This window comes from Cervus elaphus, chromosome 15 (assembly GCF_910594005.1).
Source record: "Cervus elaphus chromosome 15, mCerEla1.1, whole genome shotgun sequence".
In the NCBI taxonomy this organism is placed as follows: domain Eukaryota; kingdom Metazoa; phylum Chordata; class Mammalia; order Artiodactyla; family Cervidae; genus Cervus; species Cervus elaphus.
Window position 1 is genome coordinate 12,401,359 of NC_057829.1, and position 16,646 is coordinate 12,418,004.

The 16,646-nt window shown below is 47.7% G+C and overlaps 1 long non-coding RNA gene across 1 annotated transcript; it reads left to right on the top strand.

The window, feature by feature from the left end:
- Positions 1-8,845: 8,845 nt before the first annotated feature.
- On the top strand, positions 8,846-16,363 carry LOC122708888. The gene is made up of 3 exons (XR_006345343.1): positions 8,846-9,090; positions 10,077-10,105; positions 14,485-16,363. It is a non-coding gene; the product is annotated as an uncharacterized LOC122708888 (long non-coding RNA).
- The last annotated feature ends 283 nt before the right edge of the window (positions 16,364-16,646 follow it).

Here is a 16,646-nt window from a genome sequence, read left to right on the forward strand (position 1 = left end):
AGGTTCGATCCCTGGATCAGAAAAATCCCCTGGTGGAGGGCATGGCAACCCACTCCAGTATTCTTGCCTGGAGAATCCCATGGGCAGAAGAGCCTAGTGGGCTACAGTCCACAGGGTCGTAAGGAGTCAGGCATGACTGAAGCGACGCACGCACATCTCCAGAGAAGTAACACAGGAGTAACAGCTTCCTTCTGCAGAGTGGCACCAGGTGACTGGGGCAGGGTGCATATGTATGCCACTGTGAACCTTCTGTCCTCCTGGGGCTCCCTCTGTCCCTCCTGGCCCCCCACCCCCCTGCTAGCACCATCACTGAACAGTCAATGGCGAGGACCCTAAGTGGACACAGTGTGGGGGATGGGTGCTCCCAACACCCTGCAAATAGCTTCTCTGTGTCTTGCCTAAAGCCAACACTTCAGTGAAAGGCTTCACTTTTACAAAACCTTAATACGAAGAGTTAAGCGTAAACTCTGCCAACCAGTAGTTCAGCTGGCAAACAGCTCTAGGAGAAATATGAGCTTGTTAAGTCAGGAATACTGCCCATACTCTCTCCCTCCTGGGGTCTTCTAACACCTCTCCTCAAAGGCGGCCTGCTCTGCAACCCCATCTATAATACAGACCCCAACACACCTTTCATTCTCTTTCCAGCATTTCCCAGTCTTTGGGGAAAGTTTCACTTATCTACTGTATCTCTCCGTTAGGAGAAAAGATTTCTATCTATTTTGTTCACTGTTATATCATGACTGCCTGAAGGGACAGGCATATAGTATAAGCTCAATAAATACTGGCTGGATGAATGAACAAACTGAACTGTGGCAAAGGAGGGAGAAAAGCATGTCAGAGTTCATCAACAGCCTAAAGAGAAACACAAGATCTGATAGCTCAGAAAGCCCGTGTGGAAATGACTCCTTTACAAGAGCCAGGAAACCCACGTGCCTGGCTTAAAAAAACCCCTTCCTCACAGCCTGACTGCATAATATAAACCTGGCCAAGTGCCATTTTATTTTGCTGTAAGACTCAGGATCTTGTTTAAAACTCAGTGTTCCTGATGACTGTGCTCAGAAGGACTGAAAGCCCAAGGGTCCTGGGAGCATGTGTAGCTTAGGTTCTGCAGGGCACGGCCACAGAAACCAGTGTGCTGGCGACCCAGGAATTAACCTGGAAGACCTGGTTCATCTGTCATCAGCAGGCAGTTTCTCTAGTCTGGTTCTTCCCTTTGGCAAATATTTCCGTAAGTGTAACGCATGCCAAGTGCTACCAAGATTCATCTCTCCCTCCCGTCTCCAGTTTTCAAATTCAGTTATGATTCCAAAATAAGAACCTGTACAGCATGAATACACACTAGTTCTAACATAGTAATGACAATGATCACAAAGAAAAAGGAATTTGGCTGAACTAAAATCCGTTCCAGGGACTTCCTGGCAGTCCAGTGGTTAAGAATCCACCTGCCCATGCAGGTGACGCAGTTTTGATCCCTGGTTGGGAAACTAATCCCACACACGGCAAGGCAGCTAACCCCACGTGCCACAGCTGCTGAACTGGAGCCTGTGTTCCGCAACCAGAAGCCGCTGTGGCGAGAAGGCCCTGCGCCACGAGGGCACAGCCCCACTCGCTGAAACTAGAGGGAGCCCACACGCAGCAATAAAGAGCCAGCGAAGCCAAAATAGTCCATCTTAAAAAAATCACTTCAGGATCTCCCCTTTAAAAACAAAAACAAACAATTATTATTGCCATTTGCCTCTTTCTTCTACAAGTTCAGTTTAGTTCAGTCACTCAGTCATGTCCAATTCTTTGTGACCCCATGGACTGCAGCACATCAGGCCTCCCTGTCCATCACCAACTCCCGGAGTCTACTCAAGCTCATGTCCATTGAGTCAGTGATGCCATCCAACCATCTCATCCTCTGTTGCCCCCTTCTCCTCCCACCTTCAATCTTTCCCAGTGTCAGGGTCTTTTCAAATGAGTCAGATCTTCCCATCAGGTGGCCAAAGTACTGGAGTTTCAGCTTCAGTCCTTCTAATGAATATTCGGGACCGATTTCCTTTAGGATGGACTGGTTGGATCTTCTACAAGTTAAATGTATACAAAGTAAAAAAAAAATTTCTGCTTTGGGTTAGCTGGATTTCTGTTAAGGTTTTACTACACAACACCGTCTCTGACATTCATGAATCATGTAGATTTGCACCACAACTATCATCTCTGATTCCTCCCCAAACCTGATGAGCCAAGTAAACCACAATCCTTCTGGATATTCTCCACCTTTTGCCATGGTTCAGCATTTGCTACTCCTCTTCCTTGCCTGACTGTTACTGTCTCTTGACAGGTATTTTCAAGCATTTTTCTGTTACCCTAAGTCTACCCAGTCATGGCATTCAAAGAATGAGAGCAATCTCCTTGAAAAGAAAGAAGGAAAACCTGAAAGGCAGGCTGCTGGGAGAAGGGCTGTGGCCAGTACCCAGGTCCTGGACCAGCAGGTCTGGGGGCAGCAATGGCTGCACAGCCTGTCTACCATCGCTAGACACAGGACAGAGCTTTTAAGGACTCATCTGCCCACAGAGCTAGGCAGGTGCAGCAAGCCCCATGTCACTCACGGACTAAGGTACTAACTACCCACCACTATCTGAAGCATTTGCTATGCACTGTCTCCTCCAACAATGCTCTCACCATCCTCATTTTCCAGAGAGGAAACTCAAGCACTTAGAGGGAGCTTGCACAAGGTCACCCAGTTCATCTACTGCAGAACCACACTCCGAGACAAAAATCTGTCTTCTTCATCTTGGCACAACCAAGCTGAGAAAACACCAGGGACCTCTGCTGGGGAAGGTGAGGACAGCCAGGGAGCAGAAAGGCTGCCGGTTAACACTGGGATAGGGACTGTGTTCGGAGAAGGCACTGGCGACCCACTCCAGTCCTCTTGCCTAGAAAATCCCATGGACGGAGGAGCCTGGTAGGCTGCAGTCCAGGGGGTCGCTAAGAGTCAGACACGACTGAGCGACTTCACTTTCACTTTTCACTGTCATGCATTGGAGAAGGAAATGGCAACCCACTCCAGTGTTCTTGCCTGGAGAATCCCAGGGGCGGGGGAGCCTGTGAACTGCCGTCTATGGGGTCACACAGAGTCAGACACGACTGATGCGACTTAGCAGCAGCAGCAGCAGGGACTGTGGTGCAGAGAATAGGTAGGAGGCTCCAGGCTCTCAGAACAGGGCCGCTGCAGCAAGGCAGGCCTAACAGGGCCTCAGGCTGGGGAGTGAGCCGGTCAGGTCTGTATTTTAAATGATTCACTCCGGCTGCAGAGTAAAATGAAAGGACCCGAGGCTGCCCTGCTCCAGGCAAGAGGGAAACTGAGGTGAAGTGGGGAGGAGGGGCAGTGGGGATAGGATGGTGACAAGGAATGCAGGCATTTTTAAGAGCTAGTCTGGGGAGTTCTGAAGTTGGGACTGACAGGATCAGTGCCCTAGCTCTGTCCTCTAGCTGTCTGACCTCCACTGACTCATTCAAACTCTCTGCACCTCAGTTTATTCATCTAGAAGGTGGCAATAGAAACAACCTCTCCCTCAAGGAAATGTGAGAAATTACACACACACATGACGTCTCCAGCCCAGTGTCAGTATCCAGCCAACGACAAGTATCCACTATTATCTATTAACATACTGGGCTTCCTAGCTGGAGCTACTGGTAAAGAATCCACCTGCTACTGGGAGATCCCTGGGTTGGAAGATCCCCTGGCAAAGAAACTGGCAACTCTCTGCAGTATTCTTGCCTGGAAAATCCCATGGACAGAGGAGCCTGGTAGGCTATACAGTCCATGGGGTCGCAAAGGGTCAGACAGGACTGAGCGCACACACACGCAGCATCTGCATCACAGCTGGCATCGTGAGTCGTCAGGACTGACCTGGGCCCCTCTCAGCTGGGTCCCACTCTCTAACAGCAGGGACAGAGGAGGAAAGGAGTTTTCAGTGTCCACAGAGAACACAGGAATAGAGGGCCCGGGCAGGTGAGAAGCTCAAGTGAAGGAGGCTGGCAAGTAGCTAACCTGGACAAGGCAAGAGGTAGCCAGGGCCACCGGTCAGCAGGAAGTGGAGCGCTGAGGAAGCCTCTGAGGCTGTGGAGAGACCTGGAGAGAAAGGTCTGGGCCAGGCTAGAGTGCAAGTGACAGAGCTGGCATCTGTGCTGCAGGGACCACAATGGGCCTGCCCACGACTGGCACTTCTGTCCAGCACACGTGCCACGCGAGCTGCCCACAGAACCTAAAATCTTCTAGTTGCCGCGTTACAGAGAAACAGGTAATATTAATTTTAATGACACATTTTATTTGATCCAATATATCCAAAGTATTAGTCTTCAATGAACATTAAAAAGTAAAGAAAATTCACATTTTTTCCCCATACTAAGTCCCTTCAATGTCTGGTATTTCACTCTTGAATCAACTCCGACTAGCATGTTTCACAGCACAGCTAAAGGATGTTCAGGTTTTCTCTGGAATGTGGTATTTCCAAAGCAAATACACACTGCAGGCTTTCTGGAACAATTCTGTTTCTGGGTTCAGCCTCACTGCTCCACGAGCACTGTCCTTGTCAGAATTTTCAGCCCTGACCTGGGCTGCAGGATGTAGCCATTCTAAGCATGGCTCTCCCTCTACTTGCTTACCACACCCACTGGTTTCATCACTCCTCATTCTGGTCACTTAACGGTCTGGCTCCATAATATTCAACTATGAGTGGAGCAAAAGCTCCTGGCGGGCATCAGACTCTAAGAACTGTCCTCGTCTCAAACCACACAAGTCCTTACCAGTGTTTAAGTGAACAGCTTGGGGGTGGAGGCCTGGACATGCACCTTCCACATTTGACCAGTGACTTACCAGGGAATATTCCCTGGTGGCTCAGTTGGTAAAGAATCCACCTGCAATGCAGGAGACCCCGGTTCGATTCCTGGGTCAGGAAGATCCGCTGGCAAAGGGATAGGCTACCCACTCCAGTATTCTTGGGCCTCCCTGGGGGCTCAGCTGGTAAAGGATCTGCCTGCAATGTGGGAGACCTGGGTTTGATCCCAGGGTTGGGAAGATCCCCTGGAGCAGGGAAAGGTTACCCACTCTAGTATTCTGGCCTGGAGAATTCCATGGACAGTCCATGGGGTCACAAAGAGTCGGACACAACGGAGTGACTTTCACTTTCTTTCTTGCATCTGGGAATTATGAGCAAGATAGTCTCCGTGGTGGCCACTGCACCAAGACCCTCCATCACTATCATCCCACTGCCCCCTAAGGCCCTGGGCTCACTCCTAGCTCCCACCTCCATGCACAGCGCTCCCACCCTCTCACCCACTGGACGCCCCAGCAGCCTCTTCTATCTGCCAGACCGGGAGCAGAGCTCAGACCAGTCCCCTCTTATCCCCTCGGCCACAGGGGCGCCTCAGTGAGCTCCTTCATCTTCTAAGGCTCCTGTGACCAAGACGATAAGACTTATTATCAGTGAAAAGTGACTGCAGAGCAACCTTGGAGGCCACAGCTGTGGGAAGATAGCTGCAAATTCCAACACAAAGTGAGACACAGGGAGGAAGGGCCACGGGGCGCATCAAGGACTGTGGTTCCTTCAGAAGACAGATGGACATGACAGTCTTCTGCAGACACCTGCAGCCACCTTGGACGGCAGACCCTGCTTTTAAAGTTTCGGATACAGATGATTTAAGAGCAAAGCGTTCTGGTCACAGTTCAGGCACATTTTCAGCAAACTGCTGAACACAGATGAAAACACAGATTCAATCATACAGTTAAACTTCTGAAGAAGAATTTTTGTATTCCTGTTTCTAAAAATTAACAGTGGAATTCCTTCTCTTCAATTCAGCTTTTTTTCAGGCCTCTTGACTTAAAGTACACACACACACACACACGCTAGTTATTTCCAGCATTGCAAAGAGATGGGCCAACATCTAAGGCTGCTCCTACAAGAATAAGTTACAAATTAATGGTGATCCCCCCTCAACGTTCTCTTAATCTTACAAATGTCATCATTCAGAGTGGCTGCAACATAGTATACAGAATATCTTTTGAGGCAACCCTATGTCCTAATAACTTCTGAGGCAACCCTATGTCTTAATAAGGAGCTTTCATCATATTAAATACAATATGTATATACTGTTTGTTTGAAAAGTGAAAGTCACTCAGTTGTGTCCAACTCTTCATGACCCCATGGACTATACAGTCCATGGAATTCTCCAGGCCAGAATACTGGAGTGGGTAGCCTTTCCCTTCTCCAGGGGATCTTCCCATCCGAGGGATCAAACTGGGATCTCCTGCACTGCAGGCAGATTATTTGTTTGAAAGGTGGGAAAAAATTAGTGTACCAATCCCAGACTTACTCCCTCAAATTATACAGTCACACTTATTCAAGGCAGCAAATCTAACTAGCTCCCCTTCTTAAAATAAAAGGAGGTACAGCTCTTGCCTCCTTAAAGGCTGTCTTCTGAGCAGGCTAACAGGACGTGTGGGAACAAGTACAAAGGTATAGGGAGCGTGACCATGCAGACAGGTGGGGTTGGGCCACCCATCATGGCCAGAACGCGTGGGCGCCCAGAGCCTGATACCTAAAAGCTTCCTTGACATCTAAAATTTCAGGAACAAAACTGGATTTCCTAACTTATTTTTAATTACATATGAAGATGATGGACACAGCCTGCAGTGCTCAGGGTTTCTAAACTCAGGTTTCCATGTGGGCCTGGTCGGACCATCACTTATTCCTTCTTTGAAGGCACACTATGCCCGATTCTGTGCCACACACACACGCTAAGGACCAGACAGGAAGATGAAGCAGACACAGCTCTTTTCCCAAGAAGCTCATAGTCCAATGAGGACTCCCAGTCTCAAGTTTTTCTTTTAAAAGAGAAACAAGGAAAAAAAATTTCCATCAAAAATACACACACAAACAAGTGACAAGATTACTCTCCTTATACCTCAGTAACACCAAGATCCCACGAAGCTGTAAAAGTCAGGGAGAGGTAAAACGTTCACACTCTGTTGCCCTCTACCACACCAGCCTGCCCTATACCACAAATCGCTCTCTAGGACTATCCTTCCTGAAGCAACAGATGTGTAACAAAAAATGTGGGATTCTCACCTGCTTCAAGCCTGAGAACATTACAAGCCCTCTTTCCGAACCCTCATCAAACCTGCAGTTTTATCTCTAGTCACATGATCTTTTCATTAATGCCCCTTCAGTACTAAACTGCAAGCCCCAGCAGGAGCAGGAACCAGGATTCCTTCCGCTCATCAATGGAACCCAAGGGCCTAGCACACAAGACTCAATATTTATTAAAAGAAATGAAGATTTGGAGAAACCTCAAAGCTGTTTAGATATTACAAGGACTTTGCACTGAAACATTTCTTCATTTTATGGCTAAAAATGAGACTATACAAAATCTGAATTTTGTTTCTAAAGATATTCATTTTTACTTTTTAAAATTACTCAGTTATGATTTAGCTGCGTTATGATCTACAGTTTCTCAACACTTCTAGAGTTTACCGATCACTGACTATAGCCAGTGCTGACTCTTCTGAAGAGCTTAGTAACTTCCTGCCTAGCACTCAGTGAGGCAAAAACGGGACAAACCTGAAAGGTTTACATCATTTTGTTTCACGGAATAAAAATAATGTTGGCTGCTTAAGAAATTAACCTGAAGCAAATAATGTGTTGTGTTTTTTTTTAGTGCTTCAAGTGCATATTACAAAATAGGCTTACTAGAATCTACGATTCATTTTACAAAGATAGGGTAAAAACAAACAAACAACCCAGGTCACTTGAGAACGTTGGCAAAATAAAAGCGAAACAGACCTGACGACTGTAATAAGGAGATACCTCTCTATTTGCATAATATGCTACAGGTTGTCCGCGCACCTGCGGATCCACACCGCTACAGCAGGCGCGCTCCGTCCGTACCCCCAGGGAGGACGCCCAGGTAAAAGCACCCTGTCCTCTTCACCGAGTCCAATGGCCCCAGGCCCCCTGCCGCCCGCTCAGTGCCCCTCTCGCCGGCCCCGGACCTCGCAAGGGGAAGGTCGCCAGTGACCGAGAGGAGGGCCCTACCTGCCAGCCTCCGGCGCTCGGGCTGCGCCAGGCTCAGGAGCTTCTGCGCCTCCGAGCGCCTGGCCGCTGCGGGCCAGGCCGGGTGACGATCGGGAGTCGCCGCGGCAGCAGGCAAGGCCGGCCCGCGCCGCCAAGCCTCCCCCGCGGCCCGCGCGACCAAGGTCGAGCAGCCAGGAAGCGCGGAGCGCGCGAGCCTGGAGGCGACGGGCCCGGAGAGCGCCCAGCACCTAGACAGCCCGGGGGGGCCGCTCCCAGAGCGCCAGGAGCCGCGCCAGGCCCGCGCCGCCCGCGGGGCCGCCGGGACCCCCGCCCGCCCATCGCCGCGGGGCTCGCGCGGCCCAGCCACCCGCGAGCAGCGCCGGCTCCACGCCCCCAGGCCTCGCAAACGCCGGGTGCGTCGACAGCGTCCGGGTCTCGGGGGAGCGGGCGGCTGCGCCGCGCCTCAGGAGCAATCGCAGCGGCCAAGCCGGGGGGCCGCGCATGGCGCCGCGTCCGACCGTGCGCCTCGGTCCGCCACTCCCGCAGTTCGCCGCCGCCGCCGCTCGCCAGCCCGGTTGGCCACCCCCGCGCCCGCCCCATCCCCGCCCGCGCGGCCCCGCCCCGGGGCGCCGAGTCCGGCCCCGACCACCCCGGGGGCCCCCGCCCGTCTCCGGCGCCCGTCGGCAGCGCCCCCCACCGGGCGGCCCAGAGCCCGGCGCGCCGCGGGACCGGCGGTGGAGCAGGCGGAAGGAAGCGCCTTGGGCCGCCGCGCCTGCGCACTGCCGCGCACGGCGCGTTTCGCGCTCCTGGACAGCTCGGGGGAAGTCGGGGCGGCGCGGGCCTCTGGTCACGCCGGCGCACCGGATCGCGCAGGAGCGGTCACACGTGCCGGCTTCTGACCGCAGCGGGCTACTGGTGTTCGCGGGCTTGGCGGAGGGTGAAACTCGGGTAGCTCTGAGAGGAGAGGGCCATCTCATACGGTGGACAGACGTGCATTGAGCGGAGGTGGCCCGGCTGCGCCGGCTGGCTGCTCCGGGTAAGGCCGGGCAGAACGCGCTGTGTAAAACCCGAGTGCGGGAAGCCCAGATTAGGGTCAAAACCCCCCGGGACGCGGGGACTTCACGGCCTGGCGTCCGTACTCTAGGGCCTGGTCCTTATCTAAGAATGGTGTTTTAGGAAAAGTGGATAGCTTTTTGTCGACCTGTCACTATTTTAAAGGCTGGGACTCGGATGAGGCCAGTGCAAGACAGTTACCTCCGTTGCAATATTTATGGATTCGAAAAAAAAAAGTTAATGATCAAGATAAATATATTTTAGTTCAAATTTTTAAAAAGTCAAAATTAATGCAAAAATCCATGATAAACAATGTATCAAAATTTGAAATGAACGATCTGTCCCTGCACTTGGACAAGCCCACCTCTCTCTCTCACATTGATCCCAGCCCTCAAAGTTTTGTTTACAAAATCAAGCAATTAGCATCTTTGTTTGCAATTTGTTTTCAATTTTTTTTTTTTTTTAGAATACCGTTTATCTTGATTACTGGAGCTATTTAGAGTTTCCCTAAATTTTGCCCCCAGGAGAGTGCCTCACTTACCTCTATCTGGGGCCCTGGTAGGTAAAGAGTGTAGGACTTTTGAGGTGAAGTACTAATAACCGAGAGGTAATGTAGGATTAAATCCCACCTAAATACCCCTATGAAGACAACAGGAAGCATGCCACCCTCTAAGTTCCAACCTCTTGAACCCAGAGGGGCAGGGAGTCCATAGTTCACCACTCCACCCCCACCGCCTCTCCTTGGTGTCTACCTCCTAGAATGCAAGCTGTAATGTGACTGAACCTTACACTGCTGATTTATGAGTAAGCAAGTCCTCCTGAGATTTTGTTAGATGACTTCTGAAAGCAAGAGAGATATAGTGCTGCATACCCCACATCATGTCAAATAATGACCTCCCAGTGGGAGAAAAAGTGACAATTTCTATTCAAGTCTAGTCTTCCTCTTCTTTTCTCTTTTCTACTTTTCAGAGAACTGTTGCTGCTGCTGTCTGGGGAAGGTGAGACTGGCATTTTCTTTCTGCCTTCTTCAGAATGAAGTCCACCAGACTTTTTCAGCCAGCACTCTCTGGGGTCTGGATTCAAAGAAGAAAATACCTGAAGTGTAGCTCATGAAGAAACCATAACTCTCTGTGTTGCCTGCACTTCTAACAGTCGGTCAGATGATAATCTGAAAATTATGCCTGACAAAATTGTCATGCTTTGAAACAAAAAGCCCACCCAGCTATCATATGATATACAAGCAAGATTTTTTTTTATTTCCTAGCATAGAATCTAGAGAAAACAGCCATGGTTCTTTTAAAAAAACACACAATGAGGGGATGGAGCAGGGAATAAATATTGGCTAAAGGATCATCTGGACTTATATGGTCATCACACCAAAAAAAGAAAAAGAAAAAAAAGTGTTCAGTTGCTCAGTTGGATCCCACTCTTTGCAACTCCATGGACTGCAGCACGCCACGCCTCCCTGTCCATCACCAACTCCCAGAGTTTACTCATACATATGTCCATTGAGGCAGTGATGCCATCCAATCATCTCATCCTCTGTCATCCCCTTCTCCTCCCACCTTCAATCTTTCCCAGCATCAGGGTCTTTTCCAAGGAGTCAGTTCTTTGCATCAGGTGGCCAAAGTATTGGAGTTTCAACTTCAACATCAGTCCTTCTAGTGAACATTCACTGATTTCCTTTAGGATGGACTGGTTGGACCTCCTTGCTGTCTCAAGACTCCTCTCCAACACCACAGTTCAAAAGCATCAATTCTTCGGTGCTAAGCTTTCTTTTTAGTCCAACTCTCACATCCATACATGACCACTGGAAAACCCATAGCCTTGAGTAGAGGGACCTTTGTTGGCAAAATAATGTCTCTACTTTTTAATATGCTAAGTTGGTCATAACTTTCCTTCCAAGGAGTAAGTGTCTTTTAATTTCATGGCTGCAGTCACCATCTGCAGTGTTTTTGGAGCTCCCAGAAGTAAAGTCTGCCACTGTTCTACTGTTTCCCCATCTATTTGCCATGAAGTGATGGGACTGGATGCCATGATCTTAGTTTTCTCAATGTTGAGCTTTAAGCCAACTTTTTCACTTTCCTCTTTCACTTTCATCAAGAGGCTCTTTGGTTCTTCATTTCTGCCATAAGGGTGGTGTCATCAGCATATCTGAGGTTATTGGTATTTCTCCCGGCAATCTTGATTCCAGCTTTTGCTTCTTCCAGCCCAGCATTTCTCATGATGTACTCTGCATATAAGTTAAGTAAGCAGGGTGACAATATACAGCCTTGACATACTCCTTTCCTGATTTAGAACCAGTCTGTTGTTCCATGTCCAGTTCTAATTGTTTCTTCTTGACCTGCATACAGATTTCTCAGGAGGCAGGTCAGGTGATCTGGTATTCCCATCTGTTTAAGAATTTTCCACAGTTTATTGTGATCCACACAGTCAAAGGCTTTGGCATAGTCAAGAAAGCAGAAGTAGATGTTTTTCTGGAACTCTTGCTTTTTCGATGATACAGCGGATGTTGGCAATTTGATCTCTGGTTCCTTTGCCTTTTCTAAATCCAGCCTGAACATCTGGAAGTTCACGGTTCATGTACTGTTGAAACCTGACTTGGAGAATTTTGAACATTGCTAGCATGTGATATGAGTGCAATTGTGCAGTAGTTTGAGCATTCTTTGGCATTGTCCTTCTTTGGGATTAGAATGAAAACTGACCTTTTCCAGTGCTGTGGCCACTGCTGAGTTTTCCAAATTTGCTGGCTTATTGAGTGCAGCACTTTCACAGCATATTCTTTCAGGATTTGAAATAGCTCAACTGGAATTCCATCACCTCCACTAGCTTTGTTCATAGTGATGCTTCCTGAGGCCCACTTGACTTCACATTTCTGGATGTCTGACTCTAGGTGAATAATCACACCATTGTAGTTATCTGAGTTATGAAGATCTTTTTTATATAGTTCTGTGTATTCTTGCCCACCTCGTCTTAATATCTTCTGCTTCTGTTAGGTCCATACCATTTCTGTCCTTTATTGAGCCCATCTTTGCATGAAATGTCCCCTTGCTATCTCTAATTTTCTTGAAGAGATCTCTAGTCTTTCCCATTCTATTGTTTTCCTCTATTTCTTTGCATTGATCGGTGAGGAAGGCTTTCTTATCTCTCCTTGCTATTCTTTGAAACTCTGCATTCAAATGGGTATATCTTTCCTTTTCTCCTTTGCTTTTCAATTCTCTTCTTTTCACAGCTATTTGTAAGGCCTCCTCAGACAACCATGTTGCCTTTTTGCATTTCTTTTTCTTGGGGATGGTCTTGATCCCTGCCTTCTGTACGGTGTCACGAACCTCCATCCATAGTTCTTCAGGTACTCTGTCTGTCAGATCTAATCCCTTGAATCTATTTCTCACTTCCATTGTATAATTGTAAGGGATTTGATTTAGGTCATAAAAAGGAGTACGTCGAGGCTGTATATTGTCACCCTGCTTATTTAAATTACATGCAGAGTACATCATGAGAAATGTTGGGCTGGAAGAAGCACAAGCTGGAATCAAGATTGCCGGGAGAAATATCAATAACCTCAGATATGCAGATGACACCACCCTTATGGCAGAAGGTGAAGAGGAACTAAAAAGCCTCTTGATCAAAGTGAAAGAGGAGAGTAAAAAGGTTGCCTTAAAATTCAACATTCAAAAAACTAAGATCATGGCATCTGGTCCCATCACTTCATGGCAAATAGATGCGGAAACAATGGAAGCAGTGTCAGACTTTATTTTGGGGGGCTCCAAAGTCACTGCAGATGGTGATTGCAGCCAGCCATGAGATTAAAAGATGCTCACTGCTTGGAAGGAAAGTTCTGACCAACCTAGATAGCATATTAAAAAGCAGAGACATTACTTTGCCAACAAAGGTCCATCTAGTCATGGCTATGGCTTTTCCAGTGGTCATGTATGGATGTGAGAGTTGGACTGTGAAGAAAGCTGAACAGCGAAGAATTGATGCTTTTGAACTGTGGTGTTGGAGAAGACTCTTGAGAGTCCCTTGGACTGCAAGGAGATCCAACCAGTCCATCCTAAAGGAGATCAGTCCTGGGTGTTCATTGGAAGGACTGATGTTGAAGCTGAAACTCCAATACTTTGGCCACCTCATAAGAAGAGTTGACTCATTGGAAAAGACCCTGATGCTGGGAGGGATTGGGGGCAGGAGGAGAAGGGGACGACAGAGGATGAGATGGCTGGATGGCATCACCGACTCGATGGACATGAGTTTGAGTAAACTCCAGGAGTTGGTGATGGACAGGGAGGCCTGGCGTGCTGCGATTCATGGGGTCGCAAAGAGTCGGACATAGCTGAGCGACTGAACTGACTGAATGGTCTAGTGATTTGCTGACTGTAAATACACACACACACACATGCTGGTTATATACTGGTTTGGCCAAAATATTTGGGTTTTTCAGTTAGATATTACAGGAAACCTGAACAGATGTTTTGGCCAATCCAGTATATTGGCGATGACATATCTATATCTAGATATAGACATATATATATATACATTTCCCATTTTAAAATAAGGATAGGCCTTCCCTGGTGGTCCAGTGGTTAAGAATCTGCCTGCAAATGCTGGGGACATGGGTTTGATCCTTGGTTTGGGAAGAACCCACATGCCTCAGAGCAACCAGTCCCAGGCAGCACAGTTCCTGAGCCCTTGTGCTGCCACTACTGAGCCTGTGCTAGAGCCCATGGGCCAGAGCAAGAGAAGCCAGCGTGATGAGAAGCCTGCAACCACAGCTAGAGAGAGCCCGACCAGAGCAACAAAGGCCTAGCGCAACCAAAACAATTAAAAACAACAATAACTTTTTATTCCCTTTCTAGAAATTAGCATAAAATCCCTTGGCCACTGAAAAGGGCAAGAAATGCTCTAAAATGTGTTTGGGAAAGAAGAGAACAAACCACCTAGATGTGAGTGGATTAATAGTACAAAATTCCTCAGGAGAACAAGGAAAGGCTGCACGTTAATTCTGAGAAAACCAGCAAAAGTTCAAATGCTACCCACAGTGAGACAGAGGACTCTTGGTGGAGGGGTAACTGAACCAAGCAGCAAAATCTGGCCTTTGTTGAATAGACTTTTAATAGGTTAGGTGGCCAACAGGTGTCAAATTCAAAAAGGACGGCTTTTGGTCGAAACTTTGATCAGTTGAGATTACTTCAGGGACAGCGCCACCTGTGGGTTCTTGTCTTTTTAAAAAGGGGACAAGGTGGACGGCAGGAGGCGGCCCCCACGAGGCACAATAGCCCAGGAAGTGGAAAAAGTCTCCCTGGCCTACAGTCTGGTCTGTAATCTGACTTTGGGGCGGGGGTCATTTCACCTTTCTTAGTGCGTTTCTTTTTTTCTCCAGCTTGCAACTCATCCCGTCAGGGCCAGGGTGGCAGGGTGATGACTGAAGATGGAGCCTGCAGTTCAGTGAATCACCAACCAGGAAAGGGGTGGGCTCCACCGGGGCCAGACGTGCCCCGTAAGTTCCTCTGAAATCTAAGCTTTTGGTGACTCCTCATCGTGTGCTTACAGCCAGTGCCCACATGGCTCAGGTGGGCTGAGTGCTGTGGATATAGGTGTCAAAATCTTTGACCTTCACCTTCTCTCACCTTCTCCCAAAATAATCTGGTGAAAGGTTGCTATGGATTAAATTGTGTCCCTTCATAAGAGGTATGTTGAAATCCTAAACCCCAGGACTTCAGAATGGGACCTGACTCGGAAATGGAGTTATTGCAGATGTAAAGATGAGGTCGTCCTGGATTAGGGGTGGTGTACCCTTATAAGAAGACTGCCCTGCAAAGATGGAGACCCACAAGGAAGATTTCCTGTGATGGCAAAGCAGCTATGGCAGTTACACGGCGGCATGCCAGAGATGGCCAGCAAGTCACTAGAAGCTGCCAAGAGGCAAGGAAGGACTCTTCCACAAATTTCAGAGGGAGCATGGCACTTCAAAAACCTGATTTCAGACTTCTAGCCTCCACAACCATGAGACAGTAAATCTGTTTTAACCTATCCAGTTTGTTTTTATTGTATTAAGGTAGCTCTAGGAAAGTACTACTTTCCTAGAAAGTACTGGAGTACCCACTCCACTATTCTTGCCTGGGAAATTCCATGGACAGAGGAGCCTTGTAAGCCACAGTCCATGGGGTTGCAAAGAGTCGGATACGACTGAGTGACTCCACTTTCACCCACTCACAGGAAAGTAATAGAAAAGTCAGTGTCTCATTTGATACTGCAATAGATGCTCACTATTTGTCAGTTTCCTAGTTTTTAGCCTCCCCAAAACCCAATTGAATTATTCAGGCTACTTTAAACTGTCAGTTTGCAGATCACATATGCTACAGTGCTTAACTTTGTTCTACTAAAAGCATGTTCAGCAGCTCTCCAGATTTTAGGCTACACAAAGAACCTTGCATGATCTAAGGAAAGGTCAGGACTGTAGACAGTGCACTTGATTCTATGCTGTTTGTAACATTTAGGTAGAGTATTTTTCCTTATGTTAAGAGGCTGATATTGTATCCAGATATATAGAAAAAGTACCCATATCCTATGACTTTTTTCATTCTGTTCTAATTTCATCTCATGCTTAAAGATGCAAAGTTGACTGTGGAGTATATGATGACTGTATTTTTTGATCCAAAATATAAGATCTCAATACCATCATTCCCATTCCAATTTGTGTATTTCTAACTCTAAAATTAGATGCAGACCTAACTGAAAAATATGGAAAGAAAATGAACAGACATTTCACCCCCAAAGGACATTCAAGTGACTCAGACATAATACAAGAAAAAAAAGATGTTCTATCTGATTTATAATAAACATGAAAATTAAAATGATAAGCAGTTACCCTAGTCCATTACCAATTTAGCAAAGATCAAAAAGTTCAGTTACATTGTATTGATGAGGGTGAGTGGAAATATAGGCAATGCTGATGTAAACTGTTGCTGTATTTATGGAAAGCTCATTATATCTATTAAAAACTTAAGTGTATGTGTCCTTTAACCCGGAAATATCACACCTATGACTTTAAAAGTGGACTTTTTCTCGAGAAGTTTTAGCAAAATTGAGTGGCAATTACGGACGTTTCCCACATACCACCTTTGTCCACATAGGTTCACAACCTCCCCTACCACCACATTCCCATGTTGGGAATTGGTTACATTTGTTATGGGACATTTGTTACAAAGGATGGATCTGCGCTGACACATCATTATAATCCAAAGCCCGTAGTTTACATTACGTTCATTCCTGGTGTTGTCCATCCTGTGAGTTAGACAAACGTGTGAGCTGCCCTGGTGGCTCAGACGGTAAGTGTCTGCCTGCAGTGTGGGAGACCCGGGCTCAATCCCTGGGTTGGGAAGATCCCCTGGAGAAGGAAATGGCAACCCACTCCAGTACTCTTGCCTGGGAAATCCCATGGACTGAGGAGCCTGGTAGGCTATAGTCCGTGGGGTCGCAAAGAATCGGACATGACTGAGCGACTTCACTTTCACTTCACATAGTGACGTGTGTCCACTGTTA